We start from the raw sequence: 14,971 nt of genomic DNA on the forward strand, positions 1-14,971 counted from the left end.
AACCACTCTGGTTGAAATGAGATAAGAATGAATAAGAATGATATAATTTTGACAGCACTCCGACTGTAAATGGAAGAAATTGAACATGAACTTGACAAGATGAGAGGATACTTGATGAAATCAACAACACACTGCCTCCGGAACTATTGAAAGAGAGGCATAATGGGTAAGAAAGATTACAGACAGCTCTCCGGTTGTGAAGGGGGGCAAAACTTGATAAGATGAAAAAACTTGAATGAGAACACAACACTCCGGTTAAATGGATAAGCACGAAAAGAACATGATAGTGACAAAACGAGATGATTAGTGAAGAGAGCATCATCACAATGCCTTCGGGACGAAAGAATAGAAGCTAGATTGTTGTGATAAAGGGAACGGAGAAGGAAATGACAACTCCTACCACAATTGAATTTGGAAAGCATCCTTGCAAGAAGGTTAGAACAAAGTTGTTGGAAGACCAACAACGAAAGAATAAGTTTGTAGTGGGCTTATGGAAACATCTCAACACTTGAGGTGAAATTCTACCACTAACAAAAAACAATTGCTTGTTTGAGATCAAAGAGGAGATGAAAACTGCTTTCGCCGAGAGGATAGGAAACTTGGATCATTGATAAGCACCACAAATAGCGACATTCCTTAGGGAAGGCTTTAGGTGAAATCTATACCAAGATAACTCCAAAGAAGAGATTGATGGATTCAAAATACCTCATTCTTGAGAACATGTGAATCAAGAAACATGAACTCAAAATTATCAAGAATGACATAACACCACCTCAAATGATAAGGTAGAACGAATTGCACTTCGAAATGCAAGATGAAGAATACTTGAACGCCTCAAAACAAAACATGTGTTGAACACCATGTTTATTTTAGAGTGTAGCTTAGCGGGTCATAACTTCAAGAGAAATCTTGAAGAAGAATTGAAGAATGAAAAGAATCCGTTGACGAACGATCATGTAGAGCCTCCATGAAGAACTCCGGTAATAAAAGGATGATAACAAAGAAAGAGAAGTTGAAAACACAAGGTGAAGCCTTGCAATGATTTAGATGGAGCTTTGCAACGATATAACCGAGAAAACTTGGAACTCCGGAAACAAAAAGATGAAACATCTCGAACCGGGAAATGTGACATGATGAACAACTCCGGAAAGAAGAAACTAGATTACTTGGATGAAACAATAATAAGAATTACGTCATGCCTATCCTTCACCAATTTAACTTGATGACAAGCAACGGATTCGGCATACTACTTATTCTCATAGAAAGAGTTAAGAGAGATATAGCATAAACTTGTGAAGGTATAGATGGAACCACCGATGGGATTGAAAAGAACGAATGAATGAATGAATTGATACGATGACGAAGGAAGAGAAATCTTGAACAAACCACCGTAAGATTTGAAAATGAAAGTAGCAAGGGCACAATTCACTGGTAAGAATTGGAAAACGAATGAAGATACTTGAGGGGATTTAGATACATGAAAACGAAGGGATCATGAACTGATTAGAGGGTATTTGAACGATTCACCGGTAAGATTTGGAGAACGAGAGTTGAAGGTTGAGAATGAGTAATATTCAGAAATGATGGCATTCGGATTATCAAGAAAGGAAGCAACTCCTGAAATGCATCAGATGGTTGAAAAGAATTCTCACAATCGAAAACAATTATGAGAGGATGACATAAGCTAGAACTATGAATCTTCAAAAGAACGGACCAAGATTTAAGAGAAATCCTTCTTCGGTCTTCAAGATCCGAGAATGACGACGGAGAACACCACCAAGAATTGTTGAGATACTCCGGGAGAATGTAAAACAAAGAGGTTGAGCCAACAATGAAAATGATTTGAAAGCGATCTTGGAGAAAGAATATGACTGATGAAAATTCATTCTTACGTCAAACTTCGAAAGACTTTGGAAATCGCTCCGGATAAATTAGAAGAGTCAGGTAAGATCCTGGGAAAAGACCTGTGGGTTAGGGCCCACTCGAAAGAAACATCATTGAAGGATTGCTTGAAATAGAGATTGCACCGATAGAATTAAATGGCTTGAATGGAAACACGAATCTACCGAGATATCTTGAGCACTCCGGATAAGAATAGAGAGAGGTGAACAATTAAGAGGTGCACCGACGTGGAAAAACATTTGAAACGAGGAAAGGGATATGATCAACACCGAAAGCTTGAATTAAATCCACCGGAGAGGAATACGAGAATGAAGATTGATGAACTTGAAGCTCGTGAGCATCTTCACAAGGGATCACCGGATCAGAACATTGATTGAAAAGAGTGAAGAGACTTCACATGAATAAATGGAAACTTGATTAAGAAATATGGGTCCTTGAAGAAAAAGGGTGGGAGGGCGGGAAAACAAAGGCAACTTGGGATGGATGAAACAAACACCGTTGAGAAAACTTAGAATTGATCTTGCGGATGTTGAAATGATCTGATCCACTTGAAGAGAAGCACGCCGGTTTGGAAAAGAATTAACATGACGACCTCGATGATCACGAAGGATTAGTATTCACATAGCAATATGAGAACACCATTTAGGAAAGGTATGGATTCAACATTTGACTCGAAGCAACTCGAATACCACAAATAAAACAAAACAAAGGATTGGCTTGCAGAAATAAGCCAGAAACAAACATATGATAGATCCCATATCGTATCATGTGTCTGTTGGAAAGATAAAACTAGAGCTACTTGAATTCCCACCTATAAACTCCCGAAACTTTCTGGTTATGCAATCTGGTGTTGGGGATACAGGGGAAGCAATATATCTCACCCAAACTAACAATACCTACATCCAGATGTATCCATCTGTCAACACATAACCAAGAAACCTTCGGAAATCGTGTACCTCAACCTTCGAAAAGCATCCGTTATACGAGTTATGGCAATACTCCCGAACTCCCCAGTACTGGGTGACGTCGAAGTTATCTCACCAACAACTGCATAAAAGAGATTTTCGATGTCGGCAAAACTCAGGTATTCTAGAACTGCAATGATAAAATTGTGACGACAACACCTCGGAGCTCAACTCCCAGGGTCAATGCCACATAATAGACAGGAGGCACCAAGAACAATGTTCTCGTCACAAAACCATCGGAACGATTCCAAGATACCCGCATGATCCTAAAAAAAATTTAGTGAAATTTGAGGAGAGGAAAGACAAAACATCTACGTCAGGAGACCTCACCAGAGCGACGAAGGGGGCTGAGGAGTAAAAAGAATCCTACTCTCCGATATATATAATCCTATGACTCAAAATAGTTTTCTTCTAGACTCAACAACGGCCAACAATCAAGGGGGCTCCTATGGTCGGTCGAGGCTCTGATACCAACTTGTCACGCCCAATATGCGACCCTATCCAAAAGGAACTCGAAGGTCCCACCAAGGATAGACCCGCATATTGAAACGCTTTTGCAAGGTGGATATCATTACATCAACATTACATAATAGATGGGGATACATACATAAGGCATACAATGCCACACGAATACAACATCACAATACATCAGAGCATCATCCGACTACGGATGAAACACAAACAGAAACTCAAACGACATCCACCCTGCTAGCCCAGGCTGCCGACCTGGAACCTATCCCCTAATCGAAGAGGAAATAGTAGAAGAACTCAACGCAATCAGGCATCGCTCTCGCGTCATGATCATCGCGTAACCTGTACCTACAACTGTTGTTGTAGTAATCTGTGAGCCACGAGGACTGAGCAATCCCATTACCATGGGTATCAAGACTAGCAAAGCTTAAAGGAAAAGGAAGGGGTAAAGTGGTGAGGCTGCAGCAGCGACTAAGCATATATGGTGGCTAACATACGCAAATAAGAGCGAGAAGAGAGCAAGCGGAACGGTCGTCAACTAACAATGATCAAGAAGTGATCCTAAACTCCTACTTACGTCAAGCATAACCCAAAGACCGTGTTCACTTTCCGGACTCCGCCGAGAAGAGACCATCACGGCTACACACGCGGTTGATGTGTTTTAATTCGGATCTGGTGTCAAGTTATCTACAACCGGACATTAACAAATTCCCATCTGCCTATAACCGCAAAAACGGCTTTCGAAAGATTATACCCTGCAGGGGTGTGCCAACTTAGCTCATGACAAGCTCTCGCGATCAACGAAGGAATAGACCTTCTCCCAGGAAGACCCGATCAGACTCGGAATCACGGTTTACAAGACATTTCGACAATGGTAAAACAAGACCAACAAGACCGCCCGATGCGCCGACAATCCCGATATGAGCTGCACATATCTCGTTCTCAGGGCAACACCGGATAAGCTAAGCGTATAGGAACCGACGAACCAAGTTGCCAAGGAATGGTCCCGCACGGTGCTCTAGTTTGGACCAACACTTAGACAAGCATTGGCCCGGGGGGGCTGTAATAAAGATGACCCTTGGGTTAATTACTCCCAAGGGAAATATAGGTGGTGGTGAGGCAAATGGTAAAACCAACGTTGGGCCTTGCTGGAGGAGTTTTATACAAAGCGAACTGTCAAGGGGGTCCCATAAATCACCCGACCGCGTAAGGAACGCAAAATCCGGGAACATAACACCGGTATGACGGAAACTAGGGCGGCAAGCGTGGAACAAAACACTACGCATAAGGCCAAGCCTTCCACCCTTTACCAAATATATAGATGCATTAATAATATAAGAGATATTGTGATATCCCAACCAAGATCCTGTCCACCATGGAGCAATCTTCAACTTCACCTGCAACTAGCAACGCTATAAGAGGGCTGAGCAAAGCGGTAACATAGCCAAACAACGGTTTGCTAGGAAGGGTGTCAAAGGTTAGAGGTTCATGGCAATATGGGAAGGCTTGATAAACAGGTGATAGGTAGCGCAGCATAGCGATAGAACGAAGCAACTAGCATAGCAATGATAGTAATGAGATCAAGGGTAGCGGTCATCTTGCCTGAAATCCCGCAAGGAAGAAGAACGAGTCCATGAAGAAGACGAACGGGAGTAGTCGAACAAATCCTCACAATCGCAACATTACCGGACTAAGAAGCAACACCAGAAAGAAACAAAACAACATGGTAAACGCACAAGCATAAACATGGCATGATGCACAAACAAGTATGATGCATATCCGATTTAATGAGGCATGGCAAAGTGCAACAAACAATACTACAAGTTAAGTGGAGCTCAATATGCAACGAGTTGCATATTGACGAAACACCACATCGATTATTTAGTTCCCTCTCGGTTTTGTACCCAACAATATTAAATGTTATTAAACATGGCAAGGGGTGAAGCATATGAAAACTACCTATTTAGACAAGTTTAGATGAGGCCGGAACAACAAACAACAATTCCGGAAAATCCCCATATGCATATTTTAGATTCGGTACTGTTCTGCCCTAAACACAATTTTATTGTTGTTAAACAGGAAAATAAAGTGGACCATGTTAAACTAGGCATTTTTCCACCCCATTTACATATAAAGTTTATTAAATTCGGAGCTACGGTTATTTAGTTATGAAATAAATCATTTTAACATGGCATTTTAGCAAATTAGAGTAAACAGCATGTTAAACATATTTAACATGGATGAAAGTTGCATATAATTAATCTACACAATTTTATGAGCATTTTACATATATAAATTATTTTAATCCGATGCACAGTTTGAGAGATATTAAATGCATGAACAACAGGGGGTTTTCTGCAAAATTGTAATTCACCGGAATAATAGACAAACCGCAGAGACTGGAAAAAACACTACTGGGCTGAAACTGCTGGCCCAACAGGAACAGGTGCTGGGGGAGGCAGCTCACCATGGGCCTTGGCCCGGCTCGGATCTGGAGGAGGCTGGCTGGCTGGGCCTTGGAGGCCGCTGGCCCAGGCGCTGGAGGAGACCCACGCGGACGCGGGGCGCTCGCGGGCCGGCTGGATCTGGAGGCGCGCTGGGCCTCGCGGTCAATGCGCACTACTGGCCGGGCCGGCGGGGAAGCAGGGCGGCTGGGCTTGGAGCCGAAGCTGGGCCTTGACGCGGAGCAGCAGAAGCGGCCCAAGGCGAAAAGGCCACGCGCGCGAGACGACGGGTCAACGGGCACGGGCGCTGCTCGTGCACTCGTCTACAGAGACAGGCGGGTGAGGTAGACGCAGGGTACGACGGCGCTGCTTGAACTCCGGCCGGCGAGGGCGCAGCTTGGGGAGGCAAAGAAGCAGGACTTGGGGACGAGCGAGGGGGATGCGGCCCAGACGCGTGCGGTCGCTCGAAGCTGAGGACGAGCGGGCGTCGCGGCTCTAGGAACATGGCGGGGCTGCGAGATCCGGCAGTCTTGGCGACGGGGATGACGCGGAAGCATCCGAAACGGGCGGAACGGAGCACGGGGAAGCCGTGGCGTGGGGTCATGGGGACTGGGTCGCCGGAGCGGCGCTGTGACGAGGCCAAGGCCGAATCCTTTCGGTCCCTGCAAGAAGACGCAGAGGAAGAGAGAGATGAGATGATGGAGATTGAAATAGAGAGAAGAAGGAAAGGGAAAGGGCGAGCGAGGCTCATCTGCTGGGTTGCTGGCGCCGACCGGCGGCGCGGCCGCGGTCAGGGAGGAAGGTGCTGCGGGAGGCTGGACTTGTCCAGGAGGCAGGGGAGCAGGGAGATTTGGCGCTGCGGTGCCGCTGGTTGGCTCGGGGCTAAAACGAGGGGAGGAGCTCAGGCACGGAAATGGAGGCGGTCGGAGGCTGCGGTTGGTGGATTGGATTGGGATGAGATCCCGATGAAGACAGACAAGAGGAGTGGCGGCGGCTTGGAGGATCCCTAGAAATTAGGGATTCGGTCTCAGGATAGGCTAATATATATACGCGGGTGGACTAGGCTTAGGGGCTACCTCGTCCCTCCGATCGCAATCGGACTGTCGCGAATAAATAGGCTAGGACATCCAATTAAGAAAACGGAGATGTTTTCGGGATGTTTGGGGATGATCTGGATCCAACGGTGACGACTGCTCGGGTTGGGTTCGGGGGAGGTTTCGGACACGCACGCGAGAGGAGGGGGTCGGTGGCTGTAGGTGGGCTGTGTAGAATGCCTCGAGCTGAGAAGAGAGAGAAACAGAGCGACCCGGTGGCAGTTTCGGAGACCGAAACGTCTCACGATTAAACCGACTATATCGCGGTTATAAATATAACGGTTGGGCAGTCAAACGGAGTCCGAATGCGACGAAACTTGGCAGGCGGCCTGTCTACACTATAATAAGACCGCACGACAAGTTGCAACCCATTCCGAGAACATTTTTATGCCACTTATAAAATAATATTTCGGAGGTGCTGCGGGCGCGTGCGAGTGTGGTCGGGCTCAGAACGGACAACGGAGAGAACCGGCGGTACCCGAACGGATGCAAGTTTTGAAAAACATGCGGATGAAATGCAGATGATGACATGAGATGAGATGCATAACAAGAACAAAATGCAAAACAACAGAAAAAACCCAACCACGGTGGAAATAAAAATCACATAGCCGGAAATGGCAAGAGTCGGAGTTACGAATATGGAAAGTTGTATCCGGGGCGTTACACTAGGCCTCGCCGTTGTCCACCGCCGTGGTGCTCTCTGTGCGGCGTGGTCAACGTGGTCAAGGAACAACTTCCATCGGAAGAGTACTGTACGTGGAGAGGCTGACATTTGGGTCCACGGCCATAGCCCAGTTTTTTTGTGATTTACCAAGTAAGTCGCTTTGTCAGGCCTGTTGGGCTGCAAATCTTTCAAGACAAGGAGAGCTTTCATTCGGCTGGCCGAGAAAATGGCCCATCAGTAATGTGAAATGGGTTGTACATTTTTAAAACACATCAAAGCGGCAATTAGTTTCAAATATCTTTTTTTTCATTTCGAGATTTTAAATTACATTAATTTTTATGCGTGGAGAATTTGTTGGATTTTATATTGATATACATTTAGTTTTAAAATCAGTTTGAATGTGAGTCAAAATTTCGGGATTAAAAATAGTTCGGACCGCACCGAAATATGCAAAATTTCGTATAATGTTTTAACCGTGGCCACAATATGGGCTGTAATGCTAACAAAAAGCATATGGGCTCCAAAAAAAACCTTAAGAATTAGCAAAATGGGCTGTAAATTATTAGAAATAATGGCAGATGGGTTGTATGCTGTTTTCCACAGATTTGAGGCTTTCCTGAAAAAAGGTTGACGCACAAGCAGTGACGGTTGGATGTCCATCCAACGGCCGTCGTGCTTCTCCAATATCTGCTCTTCCTGCTCTAGCTGCTCAAACAAGCGCCGGCAGGACTGCCTGCTCCCTCCTCCCCGCGGTCGGCTGTGCTGCCGCGCAGGCCTCACCGCCCCACCGTACTCTCATCGCTGGCCTAGCCATCCCTCTACTCACCCACACCTACTGTTATTCTCCGGCGACGGCAGACGAACCAGTAAGCCCTCGTTCAGTCGTACTCCCCTCCGCGTGGGAAACAACTGTTGAGTCTTCCCTAACTATGTGTCGTTCCCTTCCTAGGCCTCGCCGTCGTCCACCGCCCTGGTGCTCTCGGCGTGGCCTGGTCAACGTGGTCAACGACCGACATGCATCTGAAGTGGATTATACGTGGAGAGGCCGACAGCTGGGTCCACGGCCGCACGCAAGGAAATGCCTCCTTATTACGTGCAAAATCATGATTTGTCCACCTGACATCAGGGACCCACCGAAAGGGCCTCAGTATTTCGCCAAAAAAATGTTACTGACGCTGACAGCTCGGACCCACCAGCTATATCTTCGCACGCAAGGAAGTGCCTCCTTATTACACACAAAAAAATGAATACTCCCCCTGTTAGCTGGGACCTAGTATAGTAGCAGGCTGACTTGTGGGCCTACTAAGTTGACTGGGACGGAGGGATTTGTCAACTTAGTCAATATGCACGATTCTAGCTCTAGTGACCGTACGATGTCCATCCAACGGCCGTAGTGCTTCTTCAACCTCTGGTCTTCTTGCTCCAGCCGCCCAAACTAGCGCCGGTCATGCCTCGTGCTCCTGCCTCTAGTGGCCGGCTGCGATGCGGCGGAGGCCTCACCGCCCCCTACTACTCCCACCGCTGGCCAGGCCATCCCTCTACTCACCCACACCCCCTGTTATTCTGCGGCGACGGCAGCCTCACACCACAGTGAACCAGTGAACCCTCATACTCCTCTACGCGTGGGCATCCACTGCCGCATCTTCCCCGGCTCCGCGTCGTCCCCTTCCTAGGCCTCACCGTCATCCACCGCCCTGGTGCTCTCGGCGCGGCGTGGTCAACGTGGTCAAGGAACGGCTTCCATTGGACGTGGACTGTACGTGGAGAGGCTGACAGCTGGGTCCACGGCCGCAGCAAGGAAGTGCCTCCTTATTACGCGCAAAATAATTATTCCTCCACCTGACAGCGGGGACCCACCGGATGGGCCACCATATTTCGTGAAAAAATTGTTTCCCCCCTGACTGCTGGGACCCACCAGCTACACCTTCGCACGCAAGGAAGTGCGTCCGGGCAAAAAAAGCGATTCGCCCCCCTGACTGTTGGGACCCACCAACTACATCTTCGCACGCAAGGAAGTGCGTCCGGGAAAAAAAAGATTCGCCTCCCCTAACTGCTGGGACCCACCAGCTACATCTTCGCACGCAAAGGAAGTGCGTCCGGGCAAAAAAAACTATTCACCCCTCTGACTGCTGGGACCCACCAGCTACATTTTCGCACGCAAGGAACTGCCTGACAGTCGGGACCCACCTGGTCGAAGCGTACGTAGCATTGTCATTCTGGTCGCGAACTTATATGTACATATATACTGGTCTATGTAGAGGCGCGCACGTGTCGTAGTAGAGGCACGTACGTGTCGTAGTAGAGGCGCGCACGTAGCATGTACACGTACGTACAGCGGCCAGGGTGCAAGAAAGAAAATACAGCCACGTATGTGTACATACGGGCAGGGTCTCGAACGCCTAGTTGCGCATATGTACGGCGAGGGCTCGTGTTCATGGGGAGGCAACAGAATGCGTCGTGTTCATGGGGAGGCAACGGAATGCGTCGTGTTCATGGGGAGGCAACAGAATGCGTCGTGTTCATGGGAAGGCAACGGAATGCGTCGTGTTCATGGGGAGGCAACGGAATGTGTCGTGGTCATCGGGAGGCAACGGAACGCATGGGAGCCAACCGGCTTGGACGGAACAGGCGATGGAAACGAGGCCTAGCGTACCGCAGAACGGAGGAAATGGACCTCCTACGGTCGAAACGGGGGTCATGTTGATCGGCAGGGGTGTGGCGTACCGCAAAACGGATGAAACAGACCTCCTACGGTTGAAACGGGGGTCCTCTTGATCGGGAGGGGTGTGGCGTACCGCAAAACGGACGAAACGGACCTCCTACGGTCGAAACGGGGGTCCTGTTGATCGGGAGGGGTGTGGCGTACCGCAAAACGGACGAAACGGACTTGTGTTGGAGCGCTACGGTCGAAACGGGGGGGGGGAGGGGTGTGGCGTACCGCAAAACGGGACTCCACGGGATACTGTTCATCTCCACCGTCGACCTCCTCCAGCCTCCACGGGCTCCTGTTCATCCAGCCTCCAAAGCGCACTACTCCACTGGCTACTGTTCAACCACCCCTCCACGGGCACCCCTCCACCGTCTACTCTTCATCCAGCCCTCCACACCACAGGGTCCTATTCAACCACCCCTCCACGGCCACCCCTCCATCGTCTACTGTTCATCCAGCCCTCCACACAACGGGTTCCTGTTCATCCAGAGGCAACGCCACCGCTCACTGTTCATCCAACCCCCCCCCCCCCCCCGCAACGCTCACTGTTCATCCCAGTGGCAGCATCGATCGGCTTCAGTTAGCAGCAGTAGCGAAGGAATCGCTCCATCGGGTTCAGTTAACAGCAATCGATCGATCGCTCGGGTTCAGTAACGTGTAGCCTGCAGTGCAATCGCTCGGGTTCAGTTAGAGCCCAACGCCTCGCTCGGCTTCAGTTAGAGCCAACGCCTCGCACACACGTGCGTACGTACGAGAGAAACGCGCATCGCTCCGCCCCCGACCTCCCACCGTAACCGGCAACTCCCCGAAATTTTCCTCCCCCTCGCTTCTACCACGGTTTTTTCCATCATGGACGGCCCAAAGAATGTCATGCAGCAGCGTCTCCGGCCCGCCTAGGACGAAAAGCCCATTTTCTGTCATGATTTTTTGTCATAGAAGTAGGAGCCCACCACATCTATGATGATACCGGGTTTTGTCACAATTATCGTCATAGAAGTGTCATATGTATGACAGAAAAAAAAATTCGTTCGGCCCAAAATGTCACGGATGTGTCTTTTTTTGTAGTGTAATAGCATTGCATGCAATGCACTAACCACTTCATGTCGTGTTTGGTAGTCTCAAGTCATTAAAAGCATGCACACCCCACATCTCTTATTGGTTGATATGTCAAGAAACAAGAAACGAGGTAGAATTTAATGCACCGCGCCTAAGTGTTTTGGGATTATTTGGTTTTCGTAAGAGGACTTACACACCTAGACGGAGGGAATATTATTAATACAGTTTTGCTAGAACTCATCTAGATGAGATATAATTTGGTTTCATTCATCTTTTATAGCCATTGGATGTGATGATATAAGATGTGTGTGTGCTGACATGGGTTGTATTTGTTCTTGTGCAACGAATTGACCACTGCATGTCATGTTTGATAGTCTCAAGTCATTAAAAGCATACAAGCCCCACATCTCTTATTGGTTGATTCCTCTATTTATGTCAAAAAATAAGAAACAACGTGAGAGTTAATGCACCACGCCTATGTGTTTACTATTTGGTTTTTGTAAGATGACTTAATAGTAACCTAGACGGAGGGAGTATTCAATTTGACAACGAACGGTGCAGTTCCCGATACGGATTTAATGCAGACGAGGGAGGGACTAGTGGTTCCCGATATGTTGAACAGCCAATGCATCCTCCTTCAATTAATGCATGAGGGAAGTAATGGGAGGAGGTCCGGGAAAAGAGGCTGCACGATGTGAATGCAACGTAGTTTGCCCTCATTGCCCTCATATAAAGGCGCCCCTCCATTCCAATGAATCTACCACATCGTACGCACATAAGCATTTGCCTAAGAACCTACACTAAGCGCAAAAGAGCACACTCCAGACCCATGGCGGCGATGCGCGTGAGCGGCCAACGGCTGTGGCAGATGGTCCACGATGCCGGCCTGCGGCATGGCACCGAGGATCGTCTCCAGACGTCGTCGACACCAACTACGACTCTCAGTTGGACTAGATGATCGTTGCCACCAGCAACAAGTTCACCGTCCTCAAGAAGCTCGCAGACGACATCGCCGTACTCCTCCAGCCCGCGCGCCCGGGCTCCTTATTGCCTGCCATCCTAATCGTCCTCCATGGATGGAACCTCTTTCAAGCACTGGTGGCCCTGTGACTGCCCACCGACGCCACGAAGAATGTCCACCTGGAGGTCGCGCTCGCCGCGAGGCGCCTCACCCTGCAAGAATTCGTCGACCTACACATCCACGTGTACGAGAAAATCATGTACATAGGTATCTACAAGGCCAGTGAGGATGCTACGATGTTGGCCTTCCTCAACCGGCTGGAAGCCTTGGATGCCTTTGCTGAGAAGCACCTCGACCTCGCCAGAAAAGCCGTCGCTCCTTAGTCGTCGGTCGGTGGCCCGGCGCACTAAGTTGAGGAGGAGGAGGAGGTCGTACATTCATGGATCCATCTTTCTTCTTGCCTTCTGTAACCACCACTACGATTGCATCATCATGGCCTTAATTCTTATTGTGCTGTTGCATTCTCGTTCCAGTCAATACCGACATGTGCGATCCCTTCGCTTAATTATATGCATCACTATAACTAGTACTCCATCTGTCAATTTATAAGTTGTGCTTACCTTTTCCATCAACTTCGTGCAACGCGCGGGCATCTTGCTAGAAACACTAGAATATGTCTATATAATCCGTATGTGATAGTCCATTTGAAATCTCTAAAAATACAAATATTTAGGTACGGAGGGAGTAATATATTAGGAGTATATCAAAACAATAGTGATTTCTTTAAAGTTTGTGAACAAATGCTACTATTCTACTACTTTGGATCCGTCGCAACGCACGGGCACATTGCTAGTAAAAGGAAAAGGACTGCCGCGTTCGCGTCGCACCCCCACACGCCCGGGAATCGGGAGTACTCCACGGCCCGTCCGGCACAACACATAGCTTAGGGAAGGCGTGTTGCCTAGCATTTTCACTTTCATGTGGGACCGCCGTTGAGCAAACCGACACCCCGCCCGCCGCCGGGTTGGAAAACAGAAACGAGGGGAAGATCTAGCTGTAGCACGGAAGCCAAGAAATTTGGTGTCGGATGGGGCTCGTTGATAAAGTAGGAGCATTCTGTACTAGTACTACTCCTACTAGTACCAAGTTTGTACTCCTAATACTATATTACTAGTACTACCACTATACAACTAGTTGGTACGTGCATGGCACAACATCGTAGCAACAAAAAACGGGAAGATCTTGTTTTGGGTGATTTATCTTTTTTTCATTCAACGTAGTAAGAATAATATGATGTGGGGGCACCCATGAAGCTTATGTGGCTTGGTTGCATGGCTACGAAAGGTTAGAGGAAAATAAATAGATAATGTGTTTAGAGTGCACTCCACTAAATAGATATACTTTGGATCGATTGCAACGGACCGGCACATCTATATCTATACCCCCTATATAGTGTGTGAAAAACTTTGAAAGTTGGTCGTTGGATGAAGCCAATCCAACGGTACAAAGATGGAAAATCCGAGCACTACTGGCCGTTGGATATCATCCACCAAATTCTGCCACATGTATAATCTAGAAGACTCCATGGTTGAACTTAATTCATGACTAACTTTGCCACAACTAAGCTTAGGCAAAGTTATTAGTTCTTCAAAATGAGAGCCACAAGTTGGCAAGTCTAAGGGAATCTTGCCACATTTTTTATGTGTATGTCATGTGGGGCCTAAGTGTGGCTTGCCTAAGGTGTGGCTTGAACCAAACACTCACCTAAGTTAATCAAACTTACCTAACCTTACATTCCAACAAATTTTGCCACATGTTAGAAACCAGAAAACTCCACATGTAGAAGCATAATGCACAAACCACCAGAATCTCATGCGTGAAATGCACGTGTACATTACTAGTACTAGTTGGTAGTAGTAAGAAACTGTAACACCCCGGATGTAACCTTCCATAGTTCTAACTCCAACTCTTGCCATTTTCGGCTATGTGTTATGATATTCCCTCTGTGGTTGGGTTTTTGTCTTTCGTTTTGTATTTTGTTCATGTCATGCATTTCATATCATGTCATCATGTGCATCTCATTTGCATACGTGTTCGTCTCATGCATCCGAGCATTTTCCCCGTTGTCCGTTTTGCAATCCGACACTCCCACATGCACCGGCGCGCCCCTCTTGTCTCTTTTCGTGAGTGGGTGTTAAACATTCTCGGAATGGACTGAGGCTTGCCAAGTGGCCATGGTACAATACCAGTAGACCACCTGTCAAGTTTCGTTCCATTTGGAGTCGTTTGATGCTCCAACGGTTAACCGGGTAGCCGTGAAGGCCTCTTGTGTGTTGCAGCCCAACACCCCTCCAAAACAGCCCAATAGCCCATCTCAGTCACTTCCATCCTCTCCGTCGTCGGATCACGATCGTGTGGGCAAAAACTACACCTCATTTGGACACTCCAAACTCCTCCTACCTATAAATAAGTCCTCCCCGTCCAAAATTCGGGTCCAAACCCTAGATCAATAGCCCCTGCCGCCACCGGACACGTCCGTCCGGGCCAGACGAATCCCGCCGCTGCGCTCGGACAACCAGGCCGCGCCACGTGGAGCCCCGCCACCCGCGCTGCCGCCAGCCCGCCGGGCCCGAGGCCGGCCCTCCCCGAGCCCGGTCGCCGCCCCGCGCCTCCCGCGGCTCGGCCGCCGCCCGAGCGTCGCGCC

Source organism: Triticum aestivum, chromosome 3B, assembly GCF_018294505.1.
Source record: "Triticum aestivum cultivar Chinese Spring chromosome 3B, IWGSC CS RefSeq v2.1, whole genome shotgun sequence".
In the NCBI taxonomy this organism is placed as follows: Eukaryota; Viridiplantae; Streptophyta; class Magnoliopsida; order Poales; family Poaceae; genus Triticum; species Triticum aestivum.